Source organism: Orycteropus afer, unplaced genomic scaffold (genome assembly GCF_000298275.1).
Source record: "Orycteropus afer afer isolate SDZICR_OR568_19922 unplaced genomic scaffold, OryAfe1.0 scaffold00039, whole genome shotgun sequence".
NCBI lineage: Eukaryota > Metazoa > Chordata > Mammalia > Tubulidentata > Orycteropodidae > Orycteropus > Orycteropus afer.
Genome location: NW_006921626.1, coordinates 8,616,859 through 8,631,543, shown reverse-complemented (window position 1 = coordinate 8,631,543; position 14,685 = coordinate 8,616,859).

Below are 14,685 nucleotides of genomic sequence, written 5' to 3'. Positions count from 1 at the left end.
AAGTGCCCTACAGATGCAAGATGGTGGTAGGCAAATTTTCTCTTGTGCATGGTCACACAGATTCCCTCTCTTACTCTCCACCCCACTCTGCCACACGTACCAATCCTCTGTTCTCATAAACCGCCCCCCCCCAAAAAAAAAACTGTCATCGAGTCGATTCCAACTCATAGCGAGCCCAACTGGGTTTCTGAGGCGGTAATTCTTTGTGGAAGTAGATTGCCTCATCTTCCTTCTGAAGAGCAGCTGGTGGGTTTGAACTGCCAACCTTCTGGTTAGTAGTCAAATGCCTTCGGCACTGTGCTACCAGAGCTCCTTTCTGTTCTCATCGTTGTTGTTGTTGTTGTTATGTGCCGTCGAGTCGGCCCGACTCATATATGGCCCCTTTATTCCAACTACATTGCTTATTTCATGGAAACTCAAATTACAGAAGTTTAGATTTACGGACTTTTATTATAGGGAATAGGAGCTCTGGTGGCATAGTGAATAAGGCATTTGACTGCTGACAGAAGGTCAGCTGTTCAAACACACCAACTGTGCCACCAAGCAATCTAATTCCGTAAAGATTTACAGCCTCAGAAACCCAGTGGAGTTTGCTGTGAGTCAGAATCAACTTGATGGCAGTGAGTTTTTGTTTTGTTTAATATAGGGAGTGAGCTAATTTTCTGGAATCCAAAACCTCCAACTTGAGAGATATCTATGCTTCTTCCAGCTGTTCCTACAAGACTGGAACCTGCTCATCCCTAAGCATGATTTAAAGGTTTATAGCCCTGGGAGCAGGGTAGGTGACCAGTATGGTAGAGGGGAAACCCTGAAGTTGGTGAAGGATTATAAATGAGCCCCATGACACAGGGCTCCTGACATGGTAAGAACAGTGATTAAAGGTTAGTGTGATGGCCACTTTTTTACAAAACCACTAACTGGGGGTCTAGTGGGAAATATTCTCCCAGGTAAATATACCTCTACTCCAAAGGTAGTGGTGAAATAAAATTGACTTCACATGCATGCACTTTCCTGCTGCTGCTGTTTGCTATCAAGTCGATCCCAACACATAGGGGCTTATATAACACAGTAGAACTGTCCATAGGGTGTCCTAGGTTGTCACCATTATGGGAGCAGATTGATAGGTCTTTCCTCCTGCAGAGTGGCTGGTGGGTTCAAACCTCCATGTATGTCAGTTAGAAGTCGAACACTTAACCATTGTACCATCAGGGTTCCTTAAATGTGTTAACACACATGTCAAGTCAGGACATACAAATCAGTGCTGTGATTTAGGCCATAGTCTGCACATTATAAAGCAAGTAGTATATTTTAAAAAGAAATATCCCAATGAAAATAAAATAAAACTAATTCAAGATCCATTTATATTATGAACAGATGTATTGGTGATGGGAGGGGAACAGTAATCAGCATATCTTGCCAAAGCATGTTTATTATCAATATTAATAAAAATGTTTCCCTACTTAACCATCTCTTGGTGTGGCTCTGATACAGAATACACATCAATTATTTTTGTATTTTTAAAAAATATTTTATAGTAACACATATATAACAAATTTTGCCATTTAAACCATTTTTAAGTGCACAATTCAGTGACATTAATTGCATTCACCATGTTGTGCAAATGTCACCACTATTTCCAGAATATTTTCATCACCCCAAAGCAGACACTCAATACCTGTTAAGCAAAAACTCTCCATCTCCCTCTTCCCCCAGCCTCTGGTCACCTGTAATCTACTTTCTGTCTCTATGCATTTGTCTGTTTTAGGTATTTCATCAATATTTGCCCTTTTGTGTCTGCCTGATTTCACTCAACATGTTTTCAGTGTTCATCCATGTTCTGATATAGCACATATCAGAACTTCCTCTTTATGGCTGAACAATATTCCATTGTATGACTGTACCACGTTTTGTGTATCCACTCATCTGTTGACAGACATTTGGATTATTTCCATCTCTTGGCTGTTGTGGATAGTGCTGCAGTGAACTTTGTGTAAAATTATCTTAGTCACCTTCCATATAGCACTGGAAACCCTATGGGGCAATTCTACTCTGTCTTATAGGGTCACTGTGAGTCAGAATCTAGGTCTGCTGGAGTCCATCCACCTCTGTCCAAGTACACTTGGCATCAACCATTTTTATCATTCATACACAAGGATCACATGGACATTCTTTTCTTCAATTCTTCTAGTGGTCTTAGTTTATATTTTAGAATTGCTTTTTGTGGTATAAATGGTTAAGCACTCAGGTGCTCAACAAAAGATTGGAAGTTCAGGTCCATTGAGAAGCTCCTCAGAAGAAAGGCCTGGCAACCTACTTCTGAAAAATCAACTGTTGAAAACTCTGTGGAGCACAGTTCTAGTGTAAAATACATGAGGTCACCATGAATCAGAATTTATTCCATGGCAACTGGTTTGGCCACAGTTATAACAATATTATCAGTACATTTGGGTCAGTTATCCATAGGGCATTATGAATTGAGTTGCCTATCCCAGCTCTTATACTTTGGGGATACTGACAAAGATGGACAGGGATTCAGAGAGACATCAACTGAAGGAGGAAGAAGAACATTCCTGAGATGTGTTGATTTAATCAGTTCAGGACACCTCCACCCCGTGCCATCAGTAAATGCAAAGCCTTCCTTGTGCTCCCACACCCTGCTCATCCCTACTCACATACCTGTTCCCCATTGCACATTGCCTTTGTTTTTCTTTTCTCAACAAGACTGCAATACTTTAAGGAAGTGTATATCATATGTATTGGGTACCTAAGCTTTAATGTGTTTTCTTTAATTTAAAGAATTGGGTAGTGCATGTGGTTTGTGATCAGCTGCTAACCCAAAGTTTGGTGGTTCAAATCCACCCAGTGGCTCCATGAAAGAAAGGTCTAGTGAACTGTTTCCACATAGATTACAGCCAAGAACACCCCGTGGAACAGTTCTGCTCTATAACACACAGGATCACCATGAGTTGAGGCCAGTTCAACAGCAGCCAACAACATCATCTTTAATTACTATAGCAATCTGTGAAATTTGTTGTATTACCTTATTTTACAGATGAAAAAGTGGAGGCTCAGAGGAGCTAAGTTTCCCTACAGTCTGATAGGTAGTAAGTGGCAGAGTTAGCTTCTGAATCCAGGTCCATGCTTCCCAATGTGATCATCTCACCTGACCAAAGATGAGTTTTCTCAACAGGCTGGCTTGGGGGGGGGGGGTCACGGGAGCAGGTGACACATGTCATAATGGCCCTAGGCTCTTACTCCTCTAGGGAAACATCTTGCTGTAAATGTATTTAGTAAGAATCTGTTCACGATGGGCCTTGGTTCCCAAAGAGTGTGCCATGGGCTAACTGCATCCAGTATTTGTAAAAAATGCATAGCTAGACCTCTGGCATTAGAATATTTGGTGGGGTTAAGGTATCTATATTCCAAACAAAATGAACAAACAAAAAAAACAGACATCTCCCAGCTGATTTTTTTTAAAAAAAATTTTAATGACTTTATTGAAATACAATTTATGTGCAGTGAAATACACAAAACTAAAGGGGAAAGGGTCAATGCATTTTTTTTTTTTTGGCAGTGTTCCATCCCCTCCCCTCCCACCCCTGGCAACCAACAAACCTTTCCTTGACCTTCCACAACAACAAACTAGTACTATCTTTGTCCTTCTGTGATTGACTTATTTCACTCAGCATAACGTCCTCCAAGTTCATCCATATTATGTGGTGTTTTGCAGACTCTATGTTATTCTTTAGTGCTGCATAGCATTCCATTGTGTATATGTACCATAGTTTGGTCATCCACTCTTCCGCTTATGGGCACGTAGGTTGTTTCCATCTTTTTGCTATTGTAAATAGTGCTATGATGAACATGAGTGTGCATATATCTGTTCCTGTCCTGGCTCTCACCTCTCTATGATAAATACCTAGTAATGGGATTGCTGGGAGCTCTGGTAGCCTAAGGCACTTGACTGCTAACCAGAAGGCTGGCGGTTCAAAGCCACCAGCCACTCCTTGGAAGGAAGATGGGGCCAATCTACTTCCGTAGTGATACTGTCTTGGAAACCCAAGGAGGGGTCGCTATGAGTTGGGTTCAACTCGATGGCACCATAACAACAACAACAACAATGGGATTGCTGGGTTAAATGGTATCTGCAATTTCAGCTTTCTAAGGAATCGCCATACTGCTTCCACAATGGTTGTATCACTTTACAGTCCTACCAGCAGTGTATGAGAGTCCCAATCTCTCCACATCTCTACTAGCATTTGTTATGTTTTGTCTCGTTGAACCTTGCCATCAGTGCTGGGGTGAGACGGTATCTCATTGTTGTTTTGATTTGCATCTCTCTGATGGCCAATTATTATAAGCGTCTCTTCATGTATTAGCTGACCATCTGAATGTCCTCCTTGGTGAAGTGTCTATTCATGTCTTTTGCCCATTTTTCAATTGAGTTGTTAATTCCTTTGGTGTTGAGGCATTGGAGTTTTCTATAAATCTTAGAGATAAGTCCCTTGCCATATATGTAATTATCGGAAAATATGAATTTGTTGCTGTCATTTTTGTCATTTGCTTTCTCGTGGTGTTGATTTCTTCTATACAATTTTCTATGCTGAGCTTGTTTTGTTTATGAATCATGTTATCATTTCCTTTGTTGCTATTGTTTAAGTATTTGCTAAATATTTGTTCTGGTCCTCTTTTTGATTTTGATGTGAGTCATTTTTCTTTGAGGTTACCCTGTGATTTATAGTTTTCTTCCTAAGTTTAGAACACTCTGTTCTATCTTGTAGTTGTCTTGACATCCCTACCATTCTAGAAGTTCTGTAATGACACAGTTTTTCCATCTTTTTGGTTTGTAGTTGTCCTCATTTGTCAATTGATGTCTCTGGTTCCCTGTTTACAATCTCATAGGCTTATTTACTTTGGACACTTCCATAGCTGGGTTGGTTTCTGGGTTATTTCATCATGTGTGTTAATTGTCAGTTGTTGCTGGCTTTTGTTGTTTCTCTGTCCAAAGGACTCCCTTTAGCATCTCTTGTAAGGATGGTCTGGTTTTAACAAATTCCCTTAACTTCTGCTTATCTGTAATGTCATAATTTCACCATCATATTTAAGCAATTTTGCTGGGTACATAATTCTTGGTTGGAAATTTTTCTCTTTCAGGGTTTTATATATACCATCCCATTGTCTTCTCACCTGCATGGTTTCTGACAAGGAATCTGAGCTTAGTCTTATTGGTTGTCCTTGTAGGTAACTTTTATTTTTTCCTGTGCTGCTCTCAGGATTTTTTCTTTGTCTTTGTCTTTGGTGAGTTTAATGATGATATATCTTGGTTATTTTCTTTTGGAGTCTATCCTGTTTGGGGTCTGTTGGACTTCCTGAATGGATATGTTCTCATCTTTCATCATATCAGGGATATTCTCTTCCAAGAAATCTTCAACAATTTTCTCAGTGGTTTTATTTTTCCTCTTCCTTTTCTGGAATTCCAATGACATGTAGGTTATTCCATTTGATGGTATCCCACATGAACCTTAGACTTTCTTTATTTTGTTTCAATCTTTTTTCTGATTGATCCCTTTCCAAAGAAGTATTGATATTTGTCTTCTATCTCATTAATTCTGTTTTCCATTTCATCAATTCTTCTCCTTTGCCCTTTCCATGTGTTAGCTATTTCTGACAATTTAGTATTAATCTTCTGGATTTCTATCTGTAGATTTAGAATCATTCCTGATTTTCCATTTATTTTATCATTTTGTTCTTGTATTTTTTCTTCCGAAATTCTTCTAGGGTTTTTTCTGTGTTTTCCTTGATCTGCCTCTGAATCCTTTGAAGATACCTAAATATAATTCTTTTGAATTCCTTAACAGGGAGTTCCAATGCTGCATCTTTCTCAGGGGAGTGTTTTGGGTCTGTATCCTGGTCCCTTGTTTTTCCTGTTTTATCTTGTTTCTTTGTGTGGACTGTGATGCTCTGTTGTCTCTGAGGCATTGTGATGTTTTTGTGTTTATATTTAATTGGTGATTGTGTGTTGGAGCAACTTGCCAACTTTTTTTTTTTTATCTTGTATGTTATCTATGCAAGCAAGGCACTGTGCTGTGCTCCTTTGTTCACTAGTTGACAGCACTCATACATTCACCACCTGTCTCCTTTCTTGTTGTCAGTCTCTTGTATGTCCCTGCCAATGTTGGGAAACAGAGCCTATTCGTAGGTCCCTGGTATCCAAATGAGAATGCTGTCACTTTAAAATTCAAAATGGTTGCTACTTGTAAAGATTAAAAATGGCTGCATCCTCGGCCGCTTTAAATATCCAAATGGCTGCATCCTCCAGACCACGGAGAGTCAATGGCTCACATTGTCTCCCTCCTTGCTGTTTCCTTTCCTAATCATAGACCACCAGCACAGTTGTCCCTGCAGCCCTTGGTGACCAGGGCTGGTCTTCAGGTCAATTCTCAGGTTCCAGCACCAGTTGGCAATATTCAGGCTGTTGGTCCCATCAGAGTAGCTGACAGTCTGCAGCTCCGACCGTCTATGTACTCACTGTTTTTGTTCAGGTTTTTCCACTAGTTGGTACCTAATCCACTTCTGCATAGTTCCTTTCAAAGCTCAGCGCTCCAGGATTATCTTCTGTATCTCTGTCAATTGTTTTTTCTTTTCTTTTTTGAAGAGGGTCTGTGTCACTTGTCTGCCTATCCTCCATCTCATTGTTCATCTCCCAGCTGATTCTTACACATGAAAAGATCTGAGACCCATTCATGCAGGGATATGGTCTGATAATGCTCTCCAAGGAGGAGGAGAACAGGATTTTCTCTAATGCTAAGCAGAGATCCTGTGAGATCAGGATCAGGATCTCAGAGATCAGAGAAATGTCTGTGTTGACATTTTACAGATGTAGAAACTGAGGCCAGTAAGTTTAAGTGGCTTACACAAGTCACAAGGCAAGTAAGCAGGGGTTAGGACTCCTAGTTTAGTGCTCTTTCTACTACCCTAGTGGTGTGTGATCCACACTGCATGTTAGATTCATCTCTTGAACCTTTGAAAATAAAAATGCATGGAACCCACTATAAGAGATTCTATTTTAATGTTCAGGCAGGGAGCATGAGAGGAGTCTGAGCATAGATACTGTTAAAAGTTCCTAAGGCAACTGCAATCAAAGGGCCCTGGCACCTGCACTTTTTGTTCATTCTCCCTTATCACCTGCTTATGGCTAAAGATGGCATAGAGCATAGGTAGAGATCTGTCCCTGTCACTGCCCTGACTTGGACTTGCTCTGTCACCATGCTTAACCCCTCTTTGCAGAGTGTTAATAGGGGAAAAACATAATTCATTCATCAAGTATTATTTTTAAATACTTACTTTTTTGGCTCTCATAGACCAGATCAGGATTGCTGTAAAAGATGAATAATTTGATGTTAAGAAGGTTTTTGGAGTTTCCTGGGGAAAAGGTGCAATGTGAATTTAAGTATTATTATTACATTATAAATTTTTAATTACAAGATTCAACTTGACTCATAAGCTAAAGCTGGCAGTAAAGTTGGCAGATAATTCCTTTATTCACTGAAACTGTGGGGCATAAGCATCTTTCTAAATCAGGACAGTCATCATCCTTTTTTACAGTTACTTATGTATTAAGGTGAGTTGTCTCCCAGCCCTAGAGGCTTCACCAGAACAGATGGATGCTTTAAAAATGTTTTATTTAGAACTTTTTTCTTCCCCTGTGTATTTTCTATCTTCCAAAATTTCTTTCTTGTTGCCTTAGACACGGGTTATCAGCAACAACAGCCTGTGCCCCAAGGACAGGCATTTGCATGTCTTTCCCTAAGATTTTCCCTCTCATTTTCTGTCTTCTAAGACGGGGAAGGAGCAGGGGCTGTCTCTACCTGTCTCCAGGACTGCTGTCATTTCTTATTTATCCTTACATTAATAGAAGTTACTGCTATCTTACATTCCCCCTTCCCACCCCCACCATGGCTTCTGCATGAGTTTGTTTTTTGTTCTTAAAAATTTTTTTCTTTAACTTAAATATGGCCATGAGTTGAAAGGAGAAAAAAAAAAAAATCCAGAGGCAATAAGGTGAGGTCAAACTGAGCAGATCAGCAAAGATTAGTGACAGAAATGATCAGTTATCCTGAGGGATGACAGCTGGACTGCCACAGACAGGGATACACAAGCCCCATGTAAGAGCAGAGGGAAAATCCACATGATAGTAGCTATTTATTCCTTTACCAGGTGTCTCTGAGTGGTGCAACGGGAGTCCCTGGGTGGTGCAATGGTGAACACACTCAACTGCTAACTGAAAGGTTTGAGGTTTGAATCCACCCAGAGGCACCTCACAAAAATGGCCTGGTGATCTGCTTCTGAAAACTCAGCTCTTAAAAACTCTATGAATCACATTTCTACTCTGACACACATGGCATTGCCAAGAGTTGGAATCAATTCAAAGAATGGTTACTGTTTTGTTTGTTTGTTTGTTTCCCCCCCATTACCAGCTGCATCACATACAGTCATACCTCAGAGAAATGGTTTGTTTGGTTCCAGACCACTGCAATAAAGCCAATATCACAATAAAGCAAATCACATGAATTTTCTGGTTTCCCAGTCCATTTGAAACTTATATTTACACTGTGCTGGTCTGGTGGTGTAGTGCCTAAGGCATTTGCCTGCTAACCAAAAGGTCAGTGGTTCAAACCCACCAGCTGCTCCATGGAAGAACATTGAGGCAGTCTGCTTCCATAAAGATTTACAGTCTTGGGAACACAATGAGGGTCACTGTGAGTTGGAATCAACTTGATGGCAGCGAGTTTGGTTTTGATTTAGTAGTCTATTAAATGTGCAATAGCATTATGAAAAAAACAGAATATTGTGAGAATCACCAAATTGTGACACAAGGACACACAGTGAGCACATGCTGTTGCTTGATGCAGTGTTGCCACAAATCTTCAGTTTATAAAAAGTGTAGTGTCTGTGAAGCTCAAGAAAGCAAAGCACAGTAAAACAAGATGTGCCTGTGCTCTTCTGAATCAGGCCAATGCTGAGATTTCACTATTTCTGTACAGGTGCCAAGGGGATAACCAAAAACAACCAAACTCACTGCCATCAAGTTGATCCCGACTCGTAGCAACCCCTCTGTGGGTTTCCAAGGTGGTATATCCATGGACGTAGATTGCTCTGTCTCCCTTCTGAGGGGTGGCTGATGGGTTTGAACTGCCAGCCTTCTGGTTAGCAGTCAAATGCCTTAGGAACTATGCTACCAGAGCTGCAGACTTATGAGGCAAAAGGAGGACAGCAACAAAAACCACCTAGCACAGTACAGATCTTTGTGGGATCGTGTTTAAAGGTCAAAACATGATTGTTAGCACCTTCAAACACCAATCTGATGGTGGAGATTCCCCAGAAGGCAGTTTTTTTTTACTGGACTGCAACTGAAACTACCCAAAATTAGGCTGGCTGCTTATGAAGAGCACAGGGTGTCCTTCCAAATCCATCACAGATTAAATTCATCTTCCCTCATGCCAGTCGTTAGCAGTTTGGGATTGACTGTAGCTCCCCAGTCAGCAACTTGTAAGTCCTGTTAATAATTCAGACCTCCTCAAAACCTGATGCTGGCTCTGTGGAGGGCCAGGCCTCAGCGTGCAGAGCTGCCTTCCAGCCTGCTTGGATTCGATTCTGTTCTGTAGAACATTTGTTTGACACACTGCTAAGGGGTGGGCCAGGGCTTGTTGAATTCTGAGCCAGCCTTTGCATTTTGAGTGCAGTCTGCTATCATGTCCAGACTAGCATTACCTATCCCACCAACTAGGTTGATGTCCTGGGAATTGCATGAGGGGGATGTTAGAAGTGCACATCCCCAGGCCCACTCTTAGAGGTATTTATGCAATTTTAAAAAACAAAAAACAGTTGCTGTGGAGTCAATTCCAACTCATGGTGACCCCATGTGTGCAGAGTAGAACTGCTTCACAGGGTTTTAAATGGCTGTGATCTTTCAGAAGCAGATCACCAGGCTTTCTTCCCAGGTGCCTCTAGATGAATTCAAACCACCAACCACATGCTTAACCATTCAGACCACCCAGAGACTCAATTAATGCAATGATGCTGTTGTTGTTGAATGCCTTTAAGTGAATTCTGACTCACAGTGACCCCATGTGACAGAATAGAACTGCCCCATAGGGTTTTCTACACTATAATCTTTACAGAAGCAGATTGCCAGGTCTTTCTCCTGTGGAGCTGTTGGATGGGTTCAAACCACCCATAGGAACCTGAACTTAGCAGTCACCTCCAGATGATTCTGATGCTCCTTGAGATACTTGCTGTGGCTGCTCCAAAAGCAGAAGATCAGGACGTGGGACAGAAACAGAGCCCTCCCCAGGCTTCAGTCAGACCATGAAAATGGCATCTGAAATGCCACCTTGTGTTTTCCTTGTGAGGTCACCTCTGGCGACCAAAAGCTTCATACCACTCCCTTGTTGTTGACAGTGAGGGCTATTTTCCAGAAGGTGGGAAGTGAGCTCAAAGTTTTTTTTTAAAAAATAATTAAAACTGTTTATATTTGTGAAGAGAAAAGCAAGAAATAAGAAACTCTCTGAACCAAACCCAGTTTCTCCAACAACCTCAAATCTCCAAATCCAAATCTTTAGAAGTCAGATTGCCTTCTAAAGATTTTCTGGTAAGTAATGAAGGTTTTTTGCTTTTGAGAATTTAAATGCCAACCCCATAGGTTTAGAATTTTATCCCCCAACATTTTTGTTAAGCATGTATTATTTGCTAGGACCAGAGACACTCAGTTCAGTTGGATCATTTTCGTGATCTGTATTGTTCTTTCTATATTAATTTGTTCTTGTTTCTTTTTCTCCATTTTTAACCTTTTTAAGATTTGTGAAATACATAGAAATATGTAGAAAAATAGAAATACATGGATTATATAGAAATATATTTTTTAAATTGCTCAAAACAAAGCTGAACAGTCCACAAAGCAAACGCCCATATCACTACCATCTAAGGAAAGAAATAGAACACACTGGCACCCCAGAAGTCCCCTCAAGCCCTCTCACACATCTTCCCTCCCTCTCAGAGATAACTCCTTCCCCGACTCAGCCCAGAAACACGCATCCCTAAACACTAAACTATTTGAACTTACTTACTTTTGCTTTATTTTTTACTTTAGATATATGGAACTATAAAGTTAGTGAAGAGCTCTGGTGGTGTAGTGGTTTAGGCATTTGACAGCTAACCCAAAGGTTCAATCCCACTAGCCCATTTTGTGGGAGAAAGATGGGGCAGGCTGCTTCTGTAAAGATTTATAACCTTGAAAACTCTGTGGGGAGACTTGCGGTAAGATGGAGGAATAGGCAGACAAGCGACACAGACCATCTTCAACAAAGAAAAGAAAAACCAATAGGGATACAGAAAATAATCCTAGAACCCTGAACTTTGAAAGGAACTATACAGAAGTGGATTAGGCACCAACTAGTAGAAAAACCTGAACGAAAACAGTGAGTACAGAGATGGTCGGAGCTGTGGACTGTCAGCTACTCTGACAGGACCAACAGCCTGAATATTTCTAAGTGGTGCTGGGACCTGAGAATTGACCTGAAGATCAGCCCTGGTCACCAAGGGCTTCAGGGATGACTGCGTTGGTGGCCAATGACTAGGAAAGGAAACAGCAAGGAGGGAGACAATCTGAGCTGTTGACTTTCCACTGTCTGGAGGGTGCAGCCATTTTGACTTTTTACACACAGAAGCCATTTTAGATATTTAAAATGACCAAGGGCACAGCCATTTTGAATGTTTACAAGTGGTGGCCATTTTGGATATTTAAAGTGACCGAGGGTATAGCCATTTTGAATCTTTACAAGTGGCAAGCATTTTGGATTTTAAAGTGATATTCTCATTCAGATTCCGAGGACCTAAGAATAGCCTTTGTTTGCCAAGGTCAACAGGGACATATGAGAGATGACAACAGGAAAGAATACAGGTGGTGAGTGTATAATTGCTGTCAACTAGTGAATAGAGGAGCACAGTACCCTGCTTGTGTAGGTAGCATATGAACAAAATAAGGAAAACGAAAATCATGGGCAAGTCACTCCAACATACAGTCACCAATTAAATATAAACACAAAAAATGTCAAAATGCCTCAGAGACAACAGAGCATCACAGTCCACACAAAGAAACAAGATAAAGCAGGAGAAACAAGTGACCAGGATACTGACCCAAAACACATCCCTGAGGGAGATGCAGCATTGGAACTCCCTGATAAGGAATTCAAAAGAATTATATTTAGGTATCTTCAACTAATTGAGAGACAGATCAAGGAAACATAGACAAAACCCTACAACAATTTCAAAAGACAGTACAAGAACAAAATGACAAAATAAATGAAAAATTAGAAATGATACAAAATCTGTACATAGAAATCCAGAAGATTAATACTAAATTTTCAGAAATAGATAAGACATTGAATGGACAAAAGAGCAGAATTGAATCAATGGAAGACAGAATTAGGGAGATTGAAGGCAAATACCTGAACACTTCTTTGGTAATAGATAAATCAGAAAAAAGATCAAAACAAAATGAAGAAAACCTAAGGTTCATATGGGATACCATCAAAAGGAGTAACTTACATGTAATTGGAATTCCAGAACAGGAAGAGATAAATAAAACCACAGAGAAAATTGTCAAAGATTTATTGGAAGAGAATTTTCCTGGTATGATGAAAGATGAGAATATATCCATTCAGGAAGCCCAACGAACCCCAAACAGGATAGACCCCAGAAGAAAATCGCCAAGACATATCATCATCAAACTTACAAAACCAAAGACAAATAAAGAATCCTGAAATCAGCATGGGAAAAACAAAAGTTACCTACAAGGGGCAACCAATAAGACTAAACTCAGATTTCTCGGCAGAAACCATGCAGGCGAGAAGACAATGGGATGGTATATATAAAACCCTGAAAGAGAAATATTTCTAACCAAGAATTACGTACCCAGCAAAATTGTCCCTTCAATATGATGGTAAAATTAGTACATTTCCAGATAAGCACAAATTAAGGGAATTTGTTAAAACCAGACCAACCTTACAAGAGATGCTAAAGGGAGTCCTTTGAACAGAGAAGCAACAACAACCAACAACAACTGACAGCACACCTGATGACATAACCCAAAAAGCAACCCAGCTATGGAGATATCCAAAGTAAATAAGCCTACAAGATTGTAAGTAGGGAACCAGAGACATCAATTGACAAATGAGGACAACTGCAAACCAAAAAGAGAGAAAAAACTGTGTAGTTATAGAACTTCTAATGGTAGGGAAGTTAAGACAACTACAAGCTACAATGGACTGTTCTAAATTTGGGAAGAAAACTATAAATTACAGGGTAACCTCAAAGAAAAATGATAAACCTTCACATCAAAAAAGCATATATAGTCAGCAAATACTAAAACAATAGCAGTGAGGGAAGTGATAACACGATTCATAAACAAAATGAGCTCAGCATAGAAAATTTTATGGAACAAAGAAATTGATATCACAAAAAAGCACATAACAAAAATGACAGCAACAAATTCATATTTGCCGATAATTACATATATGGCAAGGGACTTATCTCTAAGATTTATAGCAGAAAAGTGGATGACCAAACTATGGTACATACACATAATGGAATGCTATGCAGCACTAAAGTATAATGTAGAGTCCGCAAAACACTGCATAATACGGATGAAGTTGGAGGACGTTATGCTGAGTGAAATAAGTCAGTCACAGTAAGATAAATACAGTATTAGTTTGTTGTGGAGGGTCAAGGAAAGGTTTACATATGGAGGCAATCTTTCTTTGTTGGTTGCCAGAGGTGGGAGGGGAGGGGAGGGGACACTGCAAAACAACAACAAAAAAATGCATTGACCCATGTCATAAAAGAAAAAAAAAAAAAAATATGGGGAAATTCTACTCTGTCCTACAGGGTCACTATGAGTTGGAATGTACTCAATGGCAGTGGGTTGCGTTGACTTTGATTTACAGATTAAATATTATTTTGTATATGACTTATTTTATATTTGTGAAATCTGTGCACATTATTGTCATAGCTATGTTGTTGTTGTTGTTGTTGTTTTGTTGTTATGTGCCATTGAGTCGGACCCAACTCACAGCTACCCCTCCTTGGGTTTCTGAGGCAGTATCACTACAGAAGTAGATTGCCCCATCTTCCTTCTGAGGAGTGGCTGATGGGTTTGAACCTCCAGCCTTCTGGTTAGCAGTCAAGTGCCTTAGGCATTATGCTACCAGAGCTATAGGCCTTGCATTTTCATTATTGCATGGTGTTCTAGTATATGAATATGCTGTAATTTGAATGTTTAGCTGTTAATGGAAAAGTTTTCTCCCCCTCAATAGGAATCTGTTATAGACAGTAATGTTATGAACATCCTTGAACATACATTTTGGTGAACCTATGCTATGTACACACTTCTATTGGTAATAGAGTGGGACTGCTGTGTCACAGAGTATGGAGCAGGTGCTCAGCTTTAATAGAAACTGCCAGTTTTCCACCTCCTACCAGCAGAGTATAAGAGTCTGCAAAAACGGCAAGGAGGCCACATGTTCCGACCTCCTCTAATCTCACAAGAGGAAGACAGGATTACCAGCGGTAACCCAAGGCCTATTACTGCAAGGCCAGACATGCTGCCTCCCCCCTCCAGCCCTTGCT